The sequence below is a fragment of the Brachyhypopomus gauderio genome, chromosome 7, assembly GCF_052324685.1.
Source record: "Brachyhypopomus gauderio isolate BG-103 chromosome 7, BGAUD_0.2, whole genome shotgun sequence".
Classification (NCBI taxonomy): Eukaryota; Metazoa; Chordata; class Actinopteri; order Gymnotiformes; family Hypopomidae; genus Brachyhypopomus; species Brachyhypopomus gauderio.
In genome coordinates this window covers 24,326,845-24,342,892 of record NC_135217.1, presented here as the reverse complement: position 1 = coordinate 24,342,892, position 16,048 = coordinate 24,326,845, and the positions used below count along the sequence as shown (strand labels likewise).

At 40.7% G+C, this 16,048-nt stretch overlaps 13 non-coding genes across 13 annotated transcripts; all 13 read left to right on the top strand.

The window, feature by feature from the left end:
* The first annotated feature begins 983 nt into the window (after nucleotides 1–983).
* On the top strand, nucleotides 984–1,056 carry trnat-ugu (transfer RNA threonine (anticodon UGU)). The gene has a single exon. It is a non-coding gene; the product is annotated as a tRNA-Thr (tRNA).
* A 1,146-nt stretch (nucleotides 1,057–2,202) lies between these two features.
* Nucleotides 2,203–2,275, top strand: trnat-ugu (transfer RNA threonine (anticodon UGU)). Its single transcript has one exon. It is a non-coding gene; the product is annotated as a tRNA-Thr (tRNA).
* Nucleotides 2,276–3,422: 1,147 nt separating this feature from the next.
* trnat-ugu (transfer RNA threonine (anticodon UGU)) lies at nucleotides 3,423–3,495 on the top strand. The gene has a single exon. It is a non-coding gene; the product is annotated as a tRNA-Thr (tRNA).
* A 1,146-nt stretch (nucleotides 3,496–4,641) lies between these two features.
* trnat-ugu (transfer RNA threonine (anticodon UGU)) lies at nucleotides 4,642–4,714 on the top strand. The gene has a single exon. It is a non-coding gene; the product is annotated as a tRNA-Thr (tRNA).
* Nucleotides 4,715–5,860: 1,146 nt separating this feature from the next.
* Nucleotides 5,861–5,933, top strand: trnat-ugu (transfer RNA threonine (anticodon UGU)). The gene has a single exon. It is a non-coding gene; the product is annotated as a tRNA-Thr (tRNA).
* Nucleotides 5,934–7,079: 1,146 nt separating this feature from the next.
* On the top strand, nucleotides 7,080–7,152 carry trnat-ugu (transfer RNA threonine (anticodon UGU)). The gene has a single exon. It is a non-coding gene; the product is annotated as a tRNA-Thr (tRNA).
* Nucleotides 7,153–8,298: 1,146 nt separating this feature from the next.
* trnat-ugu (transfer RNA threonine (anticodon UGU)) lies at nucleotides 8,299–8,371 on the top strand. Its single transcript has one exon. It is a non-coding gene; the product is annotated as a tRNA-Thr (tRNA).
* Nucleotides 8,372–9,518: 1,147 nt separating this feature from the next.
* On the top strand, nucleotides 9,519–9,591 carry trnat-ugu (transfer RNA threonine (anticodon UGU)). The gene has a single exon. It is a non-coding gene; the product is annotated as a tRNA-Thr (tRNA).
* Nucleotides 9,592–10,737: 1,146 nt separating this feature from the next.
* trnat-ugu (transfer RNA threonine (anticodon UGU)) lies at nucleotides 10,738–10,810 on the top strand. Its single transcript has one exon. It is a non-coding gene; the product is annotated as a tRNA-Thr (tRNA).
* A 1,146-nt stretch (nucleotides 10,811–11,956) lies between these two features.
* Nucleotides 11,957–12,029, top strand: trnat-ugu (transfer RNA threonine (anticodon UGU)). Its single transcript has one exon. It is a non-coding gene; the product is annotated as a tRNA-Thr (tRNA).
* Nucleotides 12,030–13,175: 1,146 nt separating this feature from the next.
* On the top strand, nucleotides 13,176–13,248 carry trnat-ugu (transfer RNA threonine (anticodon UGU)). Its single transcript has one exon. It is a non-coding gene; the product is annotated as a tRNA-Thr (tRNA).
* A 1,146-nt stretch (nucleotides 13,249–14,394) lies between these two features.
* Nucleotides 14,395–14,467, top strand: trnat-ugu (transfer RNA threonine (anticodon UGU)). Its single transcript has one exon. It is a non-coding gene; the product is annotated as a tRNA-Thr (tRNA).
* A 1,146-nt stretch (nucleotides 14,468–15,613) lies between these two features.
* trnat-ugu (transfer RNA threonine (anticodon UGU)) lies at nucleotides 15,614–15,686 on the top strand. Its single transcript has one exon. It is a non-coding gene; the product is annotated as a tRNA-Thr (tRNA).
* The last annotated feature ends 362 nt before the right edge of the window (nucleotides 15,687–16,048 follow it).

Below are 16,048 nucleotides of genomic sequence, written 5' to 3'. Positions count from 1 at the left end.
GTGTCACCGGTTCAACAATATCATGATGCATCTGCCCAAATAATCTGTCTTCTTCTTGACTTCAACCACAGATTATCTCTTTCACCTTCTTCTGATAACTCTCGTTTTGCTACTCTTAGCCAATACCCTGCATAATACAATATCATAGTAATAGCCTTCCCACAACTGCCTGTAATTGGTCCAAAGGTTTGACCTCTCCAAACACGTGTTTTCACACAGCAAAGAAAGTCAACCAGAGACTTAGACCTCCTGTTTTGGTAGGACCAAATTTTGGTTCTTTGGTCTAAAACGTCCAGCGCAACTTTCACACCCACTATTTTGGTCATTTATAAGTTGTATTGGAACAAACTGAAATGTCTGAACCAACTCACTCCACCTTCCCACTGACCATACAAGGTTTTTGTGAGAGCGACCAGATTTTACTGCCCATATCTCCACATAACCACTGACTTTGTTTTGGGGAGTTGGAAGAACATCATCGGTAGACCCAAATTTGATGTGATTTGGATCCAATACCCATGAGTCTTGTCTGTCTTTAGTTGACATCTCACCATTTCTCAAACTGTCTAGGTGTGTTTGAAACAGCTGAACATTTTTTGACTTGTTCAAGCTCACCTTGAAGTTGATCCAAAAGCTAGCACAGTAGACCAGTCCACAATGCCATGTAGAGCACTTGTGAGGTGTAGTAGTCGGTGTTACTTATTCTACCACCTTCCAGTGCCAAAGTCAAGCAAATTTCGAGTCGTTTTAGCTGTATACAAGTATACTGTGACACAGAATGACACTGTAACAATTTCAGAGGATATATACATTTAGAGGTAAATTATTCAGTGTTTTTATAAATGGTGTGACTTTTGGGTGATATAATATATCACTGCTGCATTAGCATAGTTAAATACCTACCAGACGGTGCAGATGTGGTTGTGTGTATGTGAATGGGTGAGCCCTTCATGATGACACATAACTATAACGCTTACAGGTAAGGCTCCATAGCTCAGTGGTTAGAGCACTGGTCTTGTAAACCAGGGGTCGCGAGTTCAATTCTTGCTGGGGCCTTTAGGAACTTTTGAGGTCAGAAAAGAGGACATCCAAAGAAAGGTCAGTCTACAAACAAACCGGCATAGTATAAAGTATGAAAAGCTTGCTTACAATAGTAAGTGAATTATAAGCAAAATGCCGTTCATTGGGCGCAGTTGTCCGCACTCTCCATGCATGATCGGTGTCACCTGTTCAACAATATCATGATGCATCTGCCCAAATAATCTGTCTTCTTCTTGACTTCAACCAAAGATTATCTCTTTCACCTTCTTCTGATAACTCTCGTTTTGCTACTCTTAGCCAATACCCTGCATAATACAATATCATAGTCATAGCCTTCCCACAACTGCCTGTAATTGGTCCAAAGGTTTGACCTATCCAAACACGTGTTTTCACACAGCAAAGAAATTCAACCATAGACTTAGACCTCCTGTTTTGGTAGGACCAAATTTTGGTTCTTTGGTCTAAAACGTCCAGCGCAACTTTCACACCCACTATTTTGGTCATTTATAAGTTGTATTGGAACAAACTGAAATGTCTGAACCAACTCACTCCACCTTCCCACTGACCATACAAGGTTTTTGTGAGAGCGACCAGATTTTACTGCCCATATCTCCACATAACCACTGACTTTGTTTTGGGGAGTTGGAAGAACATTATCGGTAGATCCAAATTTGATGTGATTTGGATCCAATACCCATGAGTCTTGTCTGTCTTTAGTTGACATCTCACCATTTCTCAAACTGTCTAGGTGTGTTTGAAACAGCTGAACATTTTTTTACTTGTTCAAGCTCACCTTGAAGTTGATCCAAAAGCTAGCACAGTAGACCAGTCCACAATGCCATGTAGAGCACTTGTGAGGTGTAGTAGTCGGTGTTACTTATTCTACCACCTTCCAGTGCCAAAGTCAAGCAAATTTCGAGTCGTTTTAGCTGTATACAAGTATACTGTGACACAAAATGACACTGTAACAATTTCAGAGGATATATACATTTAGAGGTAAATTATTCAGTGTTTTTATAAATGGTGTGACTTTTGGGTGATAGAATATATTACTGTTGCATTAGCATAGTTAAATACCTACCAGACGGTGCAGATGTGGTTGTGTGTATGTGAATGGGTGAGCCCTTCATGATGACACATAACTATAATGCTTACAGGTAAGGCTCCATAGCTCAGTGGTTAGAGCACTGGTCTTGTAAACCAGGGGTTGCGAGTTCAATTCTCGCTGGGTCCTTTAGGAACTTTTGAGGTCAGAAAAGAGGACATCCAAAGAAAGGTCAGTCTACAAACAAACCGGCATAGTATAAAGTATGAAAAGCTTGCTTACAATAGTAAGTGAATTATAAGCAAAATGCTGTTCATTGGGCGCAGTTGTCCGCACTCTCCATGCATGATCGGTGTCACCTGTTCAACAATATCATGATGCATCTGCCCAAATAATCTGTCTTCTTCTTGACTTCAACCAAAGATTATCTCTTTCACCTTCTTCTGATAACTCTCGTTTTGCTACTCTTAGCCAATACCCTGCATAATACAATATCATAGTCATAGCCTTCCCACAACTGCCTGTAATTGGTCCAAAGGTTTGACCTATCCAAACACGTGTTTTCACACAGCAAAGAAATTCAACCATAGACTTAGACCTCCTGTTTTGGTAGGACCAAATTTTGGTTCTTTGGTCTAAAACGTCCAGCGCAACTTTCACACCCACTATTTTGGTCATTTATAAGTTGTATTGGAACAAACTGAAATGTCTGAACCAACTCACTCCACCTTCCCACTGACCATACAAGGTTTTTTGTGAGAGCGACCAGATTTTACTGCCCATATCTCCACATAACCACTGACTTTGTTTTGGGGAGTTGGAAGAACATCATCGGTAGATCCAAATTTGATGTGATTTGGATCCAATACCCATGAGTCTTGTCTGTCTTTAGTTGACATCTCACCATTTCTCAAACTGTCTAGGTGTGTTTGAAACAGCTGAACATTTTTTTACTTGTTCAAGCTCACCTTGAAGTTGATCCAAAAGCTAGCACAGTAGACCAGTCCACAATGCCATGTAGAGCACTTGTGAGGTGTAGTAGTCGGTGTTACTTATTCTACCACCTTCCAGTGCCAAAGTCAAGCAAATTTCGAGTCGTTTTAGCTGTATACAAGTATACTGTGACACAAAATGACACTGTAACAATTTCAGAGGATATATACATTTAGAGGTAAATTATTCAGTGTTTTTATAAATGGTGTGACTTTTGGGTGATAGAATATATCACTGCTGCATTAGCATAGTTAAATACCTACCAGACGGTGCAGATGTGGTTGTGTGTATGTGAATGGGTGAGCCCTTCATGATGACACATAACTATAACGCTTACAGGTAAGGCTCCATAGCTCAGTGGTTAGAGCACTGGTCTTGTAAACCAGGGGTCGCGAGTTCAATTCTCGCTGGGGCCTTTAGGAACTTTTGAGGTCAGAAAAGAGGACATCCAAAGAAAGGTCAGGCTACAAACAAACCGGCATAGTATAAAGTATGAAAAGCTTGCTTACAATAGTAAGTGAATTATAAGCAAAATGCCGTTCATTGGGCGCAGTTGTCCGCGCTCTCAATGCATGATCGGTGTCACCGGTTCAACAATATCATGATGCATCTGCCCAAATAATCTGTCTTCTTCTTGACTTCAACCACAGATTATCTCTTTCACCTTCTTTTGATAACTCTCGTTTTGCTACTCTTAGCCAATACCCTGCATAATACAATATCATAGTAATAGCCTTCCCACAACTGCCTGTAATTGGTCCAAAGGTTTGACCTCTCCAAACACGTGTTTTCACACAGCAAAGAAAGTCAACCAGAGACTTAGACCTCCTGTTTTGGTAGGACCAAATTTTGGTTCTTTGGTCTAAAACGTCCAGCGCAACTTTCACACCCACTATTTTGGTCATTTATAAGTTGTATTGGAACAAACTGAAATGTCTGAACCAACTCACTCCACCTTCCCACTGACCATACAAGGTTTTTGTGAGAGCGACCAGATTTTACTGCCCATATCTCCACATAACCACTGACTTTGTTTTGGGGAGTTGGAAGAACATCATCGGTAGACCCAAATTTGATGTGATTTGGATCCAATACCCATGAGTCTTGTCTGTCTTTAGTTGACATCTCACCATTTCTCAAACTGTCTAGGTGTGTTTGAAACAGCTGAACATTTTTTGACTTGTTCAAGCTCACCTTGAAGTTGATCCAAAAGCTAGCACAGTAGACCAGTCCACAATGCCATGTAGAGCACTTGTGAGGTGTAGTAGTCGGTGTTACTTATTCTACCACCTTCCAGTGCCAAAGTCAAGCAAATTTCGAGTCGTTTTAGCTGTATACAAGTATACTGTGACACAGAATGACACTGTAACAATTTCAGAGGATATATACATTTAGAGGTAAATTATTCAGTGTTTTTATAAATGGTGTGACTTTTGGGTGATATAATATATCACTGCTGCATTAGCATAGTTAAATACCTACCAGACGGTGCAGATGTGGTTGTGTGTATGTGAATGGGTGAGCCCTTCATGATGACACATAACTATAACGCTTACAGGTAAGGCTCCATAGCTCAGTGGTTAGAGCACTGGTCTTGTAAACCAGGGGTCGCGAGTTCAATTCTCGCTGGGGCCTTTAGGAACTTTTGAGGTCAGAAAAGAGGACATCCAAAGAAAGGTCAGGCTACAAACAAACCGGCATAGTATAAAGTATGAAAAGCTTGCTTACAATAGTAAGTGAATTATAAGCAAAATGCCGTTCATTGGGCGCAGTTGTCCGCGCTCTCAATGCATGATCGGTGTCACCGGTTCAACAATATCATGATGCATCTGCCCAAATAATCTGTCTTCTTCTTGACTTCAACCACAGATTATCTCTTTCACCTTCTTCTGATAACTCTCGTTTTGCTACTCTTAGCCAATACCCTGCATAATACAATATCATAGTAATAGCCTTCCCACAACTGCCTGTAATTGGTACAAAGGTGTGACCTCTCCAAACACGTGTTTTCACACAGAAAAGAAATTCAACCAGAGACTTAGACCTCCTGTTTTGGTAGGACCAAATTTTGGTTCTTTGGTCTAAAACGTCCAGCGCAACTTTCACACCCACTATTTTGGTCATTTATAAGTTGTATTGGAACAAACTGAAATGTCTGAACCAACTCACTCCACCTTCCCACTGACCATACAAGGTTTTTGTGAGAGCGACCAGATTTTACTGTCCATATCTCCACATAACCACTGACTTTGTTTTGGGGAGTTGGAAGAACATCATCGGTAGACCCAAATTTGATGTGATTTGGATCCAATACCCATGAGTCTTGTCTGTCTTTAGTTGACATCTCACCATTTCTCAAACTGTCTAGGTGTGTTTGAAACAGCTGAACATTTTTTTACTTGTTCAAGCTCACCTTGAAGTTGATCCAAAAGCTAGCACAGTAGACCAGTCCACAATGCCATGTAGAGCACTTGTGAGGTGTAGTAGTCGGTGTTACTTATTCTACCACCTTCCAGTGCCAAAGTCAAGCAAATTTCGAGTCGTTTTAGCTGTATACAAGTATACTGTGACACAAAATGACACTGTAACAATTTCAGAGGATATATACATTTAGAGGTAAATTATTCAGTGTTTTTATAAATGGTGTGACTTTTGGGTGATATAATATATCAGTGCTGCATTAGCATAGTTAAATACCTACCAGACGGTGCAGATGTGGTTGTGTGTATGTGAATGGGTGAGCCCTTCATGATGACACATAACTATAACGCTTACAGGTAAGGCTCCATAGCTCAGTGGTTAGAGCACTGGTCTTGTAAACCAGGGGTCGCGAGTTCAATTCTCGCTGGGGCCTTTAGGAACTTTTGAGGTCAGAAAAGAGGACATCCAAAGAGAGGTCAGGCTACAAACAAACCGGCATAGTATAAAGTATGAAAAGCTTGCTTACAATAGTAAGTGAATTATAAGCAAAATGCCGTTCATTGGGCGCAGTTGTCCGCGCTCTCAATGCATGATCGGTGTCACCGGTTCAACAATATCATGATGCATCTGCCCAAATAATCTGTCTTCTTCTTGACTTCAACCACAGATTATCTCTTTCACCTTCTTCTGATAACTCTCGTTTTGCTACTCTTAGCCAATACCCTGCATAATACAATATCATAGTAATAGCCTTCCCACAACTGCCTGTAATTGGTCCAAAGGTTTGACCTCTCCAAACACGTGTTTTCACACAGCAAAGAAAGTCAACCAGAGACTTAGACCTCCTGTTTTGGTAGGACCAAATTTTGGTTCTTTGGTCTAAAACGTCCAGCGCAACTTTCACACCCACTATTTTGGTCATTTATAAGTTGTATTGGAACAAACTGAAATGTCTGAACCAACTCACTCCACCTTCCCACTGACCATACAAGGTTTTTGTGAGAGCGACCAGATTTTACTGCCCATATCTCCACATAACCACTGACTTTGTTTTGGGGAGTTGGAAGAACATCATCGGTAGACCCAAATTTGATGTGATTTGGATCCAATACCCATGAGTCTTGTCTGTCTTTAGTTGACATCTCACCATTTCTCAAACTGTCTAGGTGTGTTTGAAACAGCTGAACATTTTTTGACTTGTTCAAGCTCACCTTGAAGTTGATCCAAAAGCTAGCACAGTAGACCAGTCCACAATGCCATGTAGAGCACTTGTGAGGTGTAGTAGTCGGTGTTACTTATTCTACCACCTTCCAGTGCCAAAGTCAAGCAAATTTCGAGTCGTTTTAGCTGTATACAAGTATACTGTGACACAGAATGACACTGTAACAATTTCAGAGGATATATACATTTAGAGGTAAATTATTCAGTGTTTTTATAAATGGTGTGACTTTTGGGTGATATAATATATCACTGCTGCATTAGCATAGTTAAATACCTACCAGACGGTGCAGATGTGGTTGTGTGTATGTGAATGGGTGAGCCCTTCATGATGACACATAACTATAACGCTTACAGGTAAGGCTCCATAGCTCAGTGGTTAGAGCACTGGTCTTGTAAACCAGGGGTCGCGAGTTCAATTCTTGCTGGGGCCTTTAGGAACTTTTGAGGTCAGAAAAGAGGACATCCAAAGAAAGGTCAGTCTACAAACAAACCGGCATAGTATAAAGTATGAAAAGCTTGCTTACAATAGTAAGTGAATTATAAGCAAAATGCCGTTCATTGGGCGCAGTTGTCCGCACTCTCCATGCATGATCGGTGTCACCTGTTCAACAATATCATGATGCATCTGCCCAAATAATCTGTCTTCTTCTTGACTTCAACCAAAGATTATCTCTTTCACCTTCTTCTGATAACTCTCGTTTTGCTACTCTTAGCCAATACCCTGCATAATACAATATCATAGTCATAGCCTTCCCACAACTGCCTGTAATTGGTCCAAAGGTTTGACCTATCCAAACACGTGTTTTCACACAGCAAAGAAATTCAACCATAGACTTAGACCTCCTGTTTTGGTAGGACCAAATTTTGGTTCTTTGGTCTAAAACGTCCAGCGCAACTTTCACACCCACTATTTTGGTCATTTATAAGTTGTATTGGAACAAACTGAAATGTCTGAACCAACTCACTCCACCTTCCCACTGACCATACAAGGTTTTTGTGAGAGCGACCAGATTTTACTGCCCATATCTCCACATAACCACTGACTTTGTTTTGGGGAGTTGGAAGAACATTATCGGTAGATCCAAATTTGATGTGATTTGGATCCAATACCCATGAGTCTTGTCTGTCTTTAGTTGACATCTCACCATTTCTCAAACTGTCTAGGTGTGTTTGAAACAGCTGAACATTTTTTTACTTGTTCAAGCTCACCTTGAAGTTGATCCAAAAGCTAGCACAGTAGACCAGTCCACAATGCCATGTAGAGCACTTGTGAGGTGTAGTAGTCGGTGTTACTTATTCTACCACCTTCCAGTGCCAAAGTCAAGCAAATTTCGAGTCGTTTTAGCTGTATACAAGTATACTGTGACACAAAATGACACTGTAACAATTTCAGAGGATATATACATTTAGAGGTAAATTATTCAGTGTTTTTATAAATGGTGTGACTTTTGGGTGATAGAATATATTACTGTTGCATTAGCATAGTTAAATACCTACCAGACGGTGCAGATGTGGTTGTGTGTATGTGAATGGGTGAGCCCTTCATGATGACACATAACTATAATGCTTACAGGTAAGGCTCCATAGCTCAGTGGTTAGAGCACTGGTCTTGTAAACCAGGGGTTGCGAGTTCAATTCTCGCTGGGTCCTTTAGGAACTTTTGAGGTCAGAAAAGAGGACATCCAAAGAAAGGTCAGTCTACAAACAAACCGGCATAGTATAAAGTATGAAAAGCTTGCTTACAATAGTAAGTGAATTATAAGCAAAATGCTGTTCATTGGGCGCAGTTGTCCGCACTCTCCATGCATGATCGGTGTCACCTGTTCAACAATATCATGATGCATCTGCCCAAATAATCTGTCTTCTTCTTGACTTCAACCAAAGATTATCTCTTTCACCTTCTTCTGATAACTCTCGTTTTGCTACTCTTAGCCAATACCCTGCATAATACAATATCATAGTCATAGCCTTCCCACAACTGCCTGTAATTGGTCCAAAGGTTTGACCTATCCAAACACGTGTTTTCACACAGCAAAGAAATTCAACCATAGACTTAGACCTCCTGTTTTGGTAGGACCAAATTTTGGTTCTTTGGTCTAAAACGTCCAGCGCAACTTTCACACCCACTATTTTGGTCATTTATAAGTTGTATTGGAACAAACTGAAATGTCTGAACCAACTCACTCCACCTTCCCACTGACCATACAAGGTTTTTTGTGAGAGCGACCAGATTTTACTGCCCATATCTCCACATAACCACTGACTTTGTTTTGGGGAGTTGGAAGAACATCATCGGTAGATCCAAATTTGATGTGATTTGGATCCAATACCCATGAGTCTTGTCTGTCTTTAGTTGACATCTCACCATTTCTCAAACTGTCTAGGTGTGTTTGAAACAGCTGAACATTTTTTGACTTGTTCAAGCTCACCTTGAAGTTGATCCAAAAGCTAGCACAGTAGACCAGTCCACAATGCCATGTAGAGCACTTGTGAGGTGTAGTAGTCGGTGTTACTTATTCTACCACCTTCCAGTGCCAAAGTCAAGCAAATTTCGAGTCGTTTTAGCTGTATACAAGTATACTGTGACACAAAATGACACTGTAACAATTTCAGAGGATATATACATTTAGAGGTAAATTATTCAGTGTTTTTATAAATGGTGTGACTTTTGGGTGATAGAATATATCACTGCTGCATTAGCATAGTTAAATACCTACCAGACGGTGCAGATGTGGTTGTGTGTATGTGAATGGGTGAGCCCTTCATGATGACACATAACTATAACGCTTACAGGTAAGGCTCCATAGCTCAGTGGTTAGAGCACTGGTCTTGTAAACCAGGGGTCGCGAGTTCAATTCTCGCTGGGGCCTTTAGGAACTTTTGAGGTCAGAAAAGAGGACATCCAAAGAAAGGTCAGGCTACAAACAAACCGGCATAGTATAAAGTATGAAAAGCTTGCTTACAATAGTAAGTGAATTATAAGCAAAATGCCGTTCATTGGGCGCAGTTGTCCGCGCTCTCAATGCATGATCGGTGTCACCGGTTCAACAATATCATGATGCATCTGCCCAAATAATCTGTCTTCTTCTTGACTTCAACCACAGATTATCTCTTTCACCTTCTTTTGATAACTCTCGTTTTGCTACTCTTAGCCAATACCCTGCATAATACAATATCATAGTAATAGCCTTCCCACAACTGCCTGTAATTGGTCCAAAGGTTTGACCTATCCAAACACGTGTTTTCACACAGCAAAGAAATTCAACCATAGACTTAGACCTCCTGTTTTGGTAGGACCAAATTTTGGTTCTTTGGTCTAAAACGTCCAGCGCAACTTTCACACCCACTATTTTGGTCATTTATAAGTTGTATTGGAACAAACTGAAATGTCTGAACCAACTCACTCCACCTTCCCACTGACCATACAAGGTTTTTGTGAGAGCGACCAGATTTTACTGCCCATATCTCCACATAACCACTGACTTTGTTTTGGGGAGTTGGAAGAACATCATCGGTAGATCCAAATTTGATGTGATTTGGATCCAATACCCATGAGTCTTGTCTGTCTTTAGTTGACATCTCACCATTTCTCAAACTGTCTAGGTGTGTTTGAAACAGCTGAACATTTTTTGACTTGTTCAAGCTCACCTTGAAGTTGATCCAAAAGCTAGCACAGTAGACCAGTCCACAATGCCATGTAGAGCACTTGTGAGGTGTAGTAGTCGGTGTTACTTATTCTACCACCTTCCAGTGCCAAAGTCAAGCAAATTTCGAGTCGTTTTAGCTGTATACAAGTATACTGTGACACAAAATGACACTGTAACAATTTCAGAGGATATATACATTTAGAGGTAAATTATTCAGTGTTTTTATAAATGGTGTGACTTTTGGGTGATAGAATATATTACTGTTGCATTAGCATAGTTAAATACCTACCAGACGGTGCAGATGTGGTTGTGTGTATGTGAATGGGTGAGCCCTTCATGATGACACATAACTATAACGCTTACAGGTAAGGCTCCATAGCTCAGTGGTTAGAGCACTGGTCTTGTAAACCAGGGGTCGCGAGTTCAATTCTCGCTGGGGCCTTTAGGAACTTTTGAGGTCAGAAAAGAGGACATCCAAAGAAAGGTCAGGCTACAAACAAACCGGCATAGTATAAAGTATGAAAAGCTTGCTTACAATAGTAAGTGAATTATAAGCAAAATGCCGTTCATTGGGTGCAGTTGTCCGCGCTCTCAATGCATGATCGGTGTCACCGGTTCAACAATATCATGATGCATCTGCCCAAATAATCTGTCTTCTTCTTGACTTCAACCACAGATTATCTCTTTCACCTTCTTCTGATAACTCTCGTTTTGCTACTCTTAGCCAATACCCTGCATAATACAATATCATAGTAATAGCCTTCCCACAACTGCCTGTAATTGGTACAAAGGTGTGACCTCTCCAAACACGTGTTTTCACACAGCAAAGAAATTCAACCAGAGACTTAGACCTCCTGTTTTGGTAGGACCAAATTTTGGTTCTTTGGTCTAAAACGTCCAGCGCAACTTTCACACCCACTATTTTGGTCATTTATAAGTTGTATTGGAACAAACTGAAATGTCTGAACCAACTCACTCCACCTTCCCACTGACCATACAAGGTTTTTGTGAGAGCGACCAGATTTTACTGTCCATATCTCCACATAACCACTGACTTTGTTTTGGGGAGTTGGAAGAACATCATCGGTAGACCCAAATTTGATGTGATTTGGATCCAATACCCATGAGTCTTGTCTGTCTTTAGTTGACATCTCACCATTTCTCAAACTGTCTAGGTGTGTTTGAAACAGCTGAACATTTTTTTACTTGTTCAAGCTCACCTTGAAGTTGATCCAAAAGCTAGCACAGTAGACCAGTCCACAATGCCATGTAGAGCACTTGTGAGGTGTAGTAGTCGGTGTTACTTATTCTACCACCTTCCAGTGCCAAAGTCAAGCAAATTTCGAGTCGTTTTAGCTGTATACAAGTATACTGTGACACAAAATGACACTGTAACAATTTCAGAGGATATATACATTTAGAGGTAAATTATTCAGTGTTTTTATAAATGGTGTGACTTTTGGGTGATATAATATATCAGTGCTGCATTAGCATAGTTAAATACCTACCAGACGGTGCAGATGTGGTTGTGTGTATGTGAATGGGTGAGCCCTTCATGATGACACATAACTATAATGCTTACAGGTAAGGCTCCATAGCTCAGTGGTTAGAGCACTGGTCTTGTAAACCAGGGGTTGCGAGTTCAATTCTCGCTGGGGCCTTTAGGAACTTTTGAGGTCAGAAAAGAGGACATCCAAAGAAAGGTCAGTCTACAAACAAACCGGCATAGTATAAAGTATGAAAAGCTTGCTTACAATAGTAAGTGAATTATAAGCAAAATGCTGTTCATTGGGCGCAGTTGTCCGCACTCTCCATGCATGATCGGTGTCACCTGTTCAACAATATCATGATGCATCTGCCCAAATAATCTGTCTTCTTCTTGACTTCAACCAAAGATTATCTCTTTCACCTTCTTCTGATAACTCTCGTTTTGCTACTCTTAGCCAATACCCTGCATAATACAATATCATAGTCATAGCCTTCCCACAACTGCCTGTAATTGGTCCAAAGGTTTGACCTATCCAAACACGTGTTTTCACACAGCAAAGAAATTCAACCATAGACTTAGACCTCCTGTTTTGGTAGGACCAAATTTTGGTTCTTTGGTCTAAAACGTCCAGCGCAACTTTCACACCCACTATTTTGGTCATTTATAAGTTGTATTGGAACAAACTGAAATGTCTGAACCAACTCACTCCACCTTCCCACTGACCATACAAGGTTTTTGTGAGAGCGACCAGATTTTACTGCCCATATCTCCACATAACCACTGACTTTGTTTTGGGGAGTTGGAAGAACATCATCGGTAGATCCAAATTTGATGTGATTTGGATCCAATACCCATGAGTCTTGTCTGTCTTTAGTTGACATCTCACCATTTCTCAAACTGTCTAGGTGTGTTTGAAACAGCTGAACATTTTTTGACTTGTTCAAGCTCACCTTGAAGTTGATCCAAAAGCTAGCACAGTAGACCAGTCCACAATGCCATGTAGAGCACTTGTGAGGTGTAGTAGTCGGTGTTACTTATTCTACCACCTTCCAGTGCCAAAGTCAAGCAAATTTCGAGTCGTTTTAGCTGTATACAAGTATACTGTGACACAAAATGACACTGTAACAATTTCAGAGGATATATACATTTAGAGGTAAATTATTCAGTGTTTTTATAAATGGTGTGACTTTTGGGTGATAGAATATATCACTGCTGCATTAGCATAGTTAAATACCTACCAGACGGTGCAGATGTGGTTGTGTGTATGTGAATGGGTGAGCCCTTCATGATGACACATAACTATAACGCTTACAGGTAAGGCTCCATAGCTCAGTGGTTAGAGCACTGGTCTTGTAAACCAGGGGTCGCGAGTTCAATTCTCGCTGGGGCCTTTAGGAACTTTTGAGGTCAGAAAAGAGGACATCCAAAGAAAGGTCAGGCTACAAACAAACCGGCATAGTATAAAGTATGAAAAGCTTGCTTACAATAGTAAGTGAATTATAAGCAAAATGCCGTTCATTGGGTGCAGTTGTCCGCGCTCTCAATGCATGATCGGTGTCACCGGTTCAACAATATCATGATGCATCTGCCCAAATAATCTGTCTTCTTCTTGACTTCAACCACAGATTATCTCTTTCACCTTCTTCTGATAACTCTCGTTTTGCTACTCTTAGCCAATACCCTGCATAATACAATATCATAGTAATAGCCTTCCCACAACTGCCTGTAATTGGTACAAAGGTGTGACCTCTCCAAACACGTGTTTTCACACAGCAAAGAAATTCAACCAGAGACTTAGACCTCCTGTTTTGGTAGGACCAAATTTTGGTTCTTTGGTCTAAAACGTCCAGCGCAACTTTCACACCCACTATTTTGGTCATTTATAAGTTGTATTGGAACAAACTGAAATGTCTGAACCAACTCACTCCACCTTCCCACTGACCATACAAGGTTTTTGTGAGAGCGACCAGATTTTACTGTCCATATCTCCACATAACCACTGACTTTGTTTTGGGGAGTTGGAAGAACATCATCGGTAGACCCAAATTTGATGTGATTTGGATCCAATACCCATGAGTCTTGTCTGTCTTTAGTTGACATCTCACCATTTCTCAAACTGTCTAGGTGTGTTTGAAACAGCTGAACATTTTTTTACTTGTTCAAGCTCACCTTGAAGTTGATCCAAAAGCTAGCACAGTAGACCAGTCCACAATGCCATGTAGAGCACTTGTGAGGTGTAGTAGTCGGTGTTACTTATTCTACCACCTTCCAGTGCCAAAGTCAAGCAAATTTCGAGTCGTTTTAGCTGTATACAAGTATACTGTGACACAAAATGACACTGTAACAATTTCAGAGGATATATACATTTAGAGGTAAATTATTCAGTGTTTTTATAAATGGTGTGACTTTTGGGTGATATAATATATCAGTGCTGCATTAGCATAGTTAAATACCTACCAGACGGTGCAGATGTGGTTGTGTGTATGTGAATGGGTGAGCCCTTCATGATGACACATAACTATAATGCTTACAGGTAAGGCTCCATAGCTCAGTGGTTAGAGCACTGGTCTTGTAAACCAGGGGTTGCGAGTTCAATTCTCGCTGGGGCCTTTAGGAACTTTTGAGGTCAGAAAAGAGGACATCCAAAGAAAGGTCAGTCTACAAACAAACCGGCATAGTATAAAGTATGAAAAGCTTGCTTACAATAGTAAGTGAATTATAAGCAAAATGCTGTTCATTGGGCGCAGTTGTCCGCACTCTCCATGCATGATCGGTGTCACCTGTTCAACAATATCATGATGCATCTGCCCAAATAATCTGTCTTCTTCTTGACTTCAACCAAAGATTATCTCTTTCACCTTCTTCTGATAACTCTCGTTTTGCTACTCTTAGCCAATACCCTGCATAATACAATATCATAGTCATAGCCTTCCCACAACTGCCTGTAATTGGTCCAAAGGTTTGACCTATCCAAACACGTGTTTTCACACAGCAAAGAAATTCAACCATAGACTTAGACCTCCTGTTTTGGTAGGACCAAATTTTGGTTCTTTGGTCTAAAACGTCCAGCGCAACTTTCACACCCACTATTTTGGTCATTTATAAGTTGTATTGGAACAAACTGAAATGTCTGAACCAACTCACTCCACCTTCCCACTGACCATACAAGGTTTTTGTGAGAGCGACCAGATTTTACTGCCCATATCTCCACATAACCACTGACTTTGTTTTGGGGAGTTGGAAGAACATCATCGGTAGATCCAAATTTGATGTGATTTGGATCCAATACCCATGAGTCTTGTCTGTCTTTAGTTGACATCTCACCATTTCTCAAACTGTCTAGGTGTGTTTGAAACAGCTGAACATTTTTTGACTTGTTCAAGCTCACCTTGAAGTTGATCCAAAAGCTAGCACAGTAGACCAGTCCACAATGCCATGTAGAGCACTTGTGAGGTGTAGTAGTCGGTGTTACTTATTCTACCACCTTCCAGTGCCAAAGTCAAGCAAATTTCGAGTCGTTTTAGCTGTATACAAGTATACTGTGACACAAAATGACACTGTAACAATTTCAGAGGATATATACATTTAGAGGTAAATTATTCAGTGTTTTTATAAATGGTGTGACTTTTGGGTGATAGAATATATCACTGCTGCATTAGCATAGTTAAATACCTACCAGACGGTGCAGATGTGGTTGTGTGTATGTGAATGGGTGAGCCCTTCATGATGACACATAACTATAACGCTTACAGGTAAGGCTCCATAGCTCAGTGGTTAGAGCACTGGTCTTGTAAACCAGGGGTCGCGAGTTCAATTCTCGCTGGGGCCTTTAGGAACTTTTGAGGTCAGAAAAGAGGACATCCAAAGAAAGGTCAGGCTACAAACAAACCGGCATAGTATAAAGTATGAAAAGCTTGCTTACTAGAGTAAGTGAATTATAAGCAAAATGCCGTTCATTGGGCGCAGTTGTCCGCGCTCTCAATGCATGATCGGTGTCACCGGTTCAACAATATCATGATGCATCTGCCCAAATAATCTGTCTTCTTCTTGACTTCAACCACAGATTATCTCTTTCACCTTCTTCTGATAACTCTCGTTTTGCTACTCTTAGCCAATACCCTGCATAATACAATATCATAGTAATAGCCTTCCCACAACTGCCTGTAATTGGTACAAAGGTGTGACCTCTCC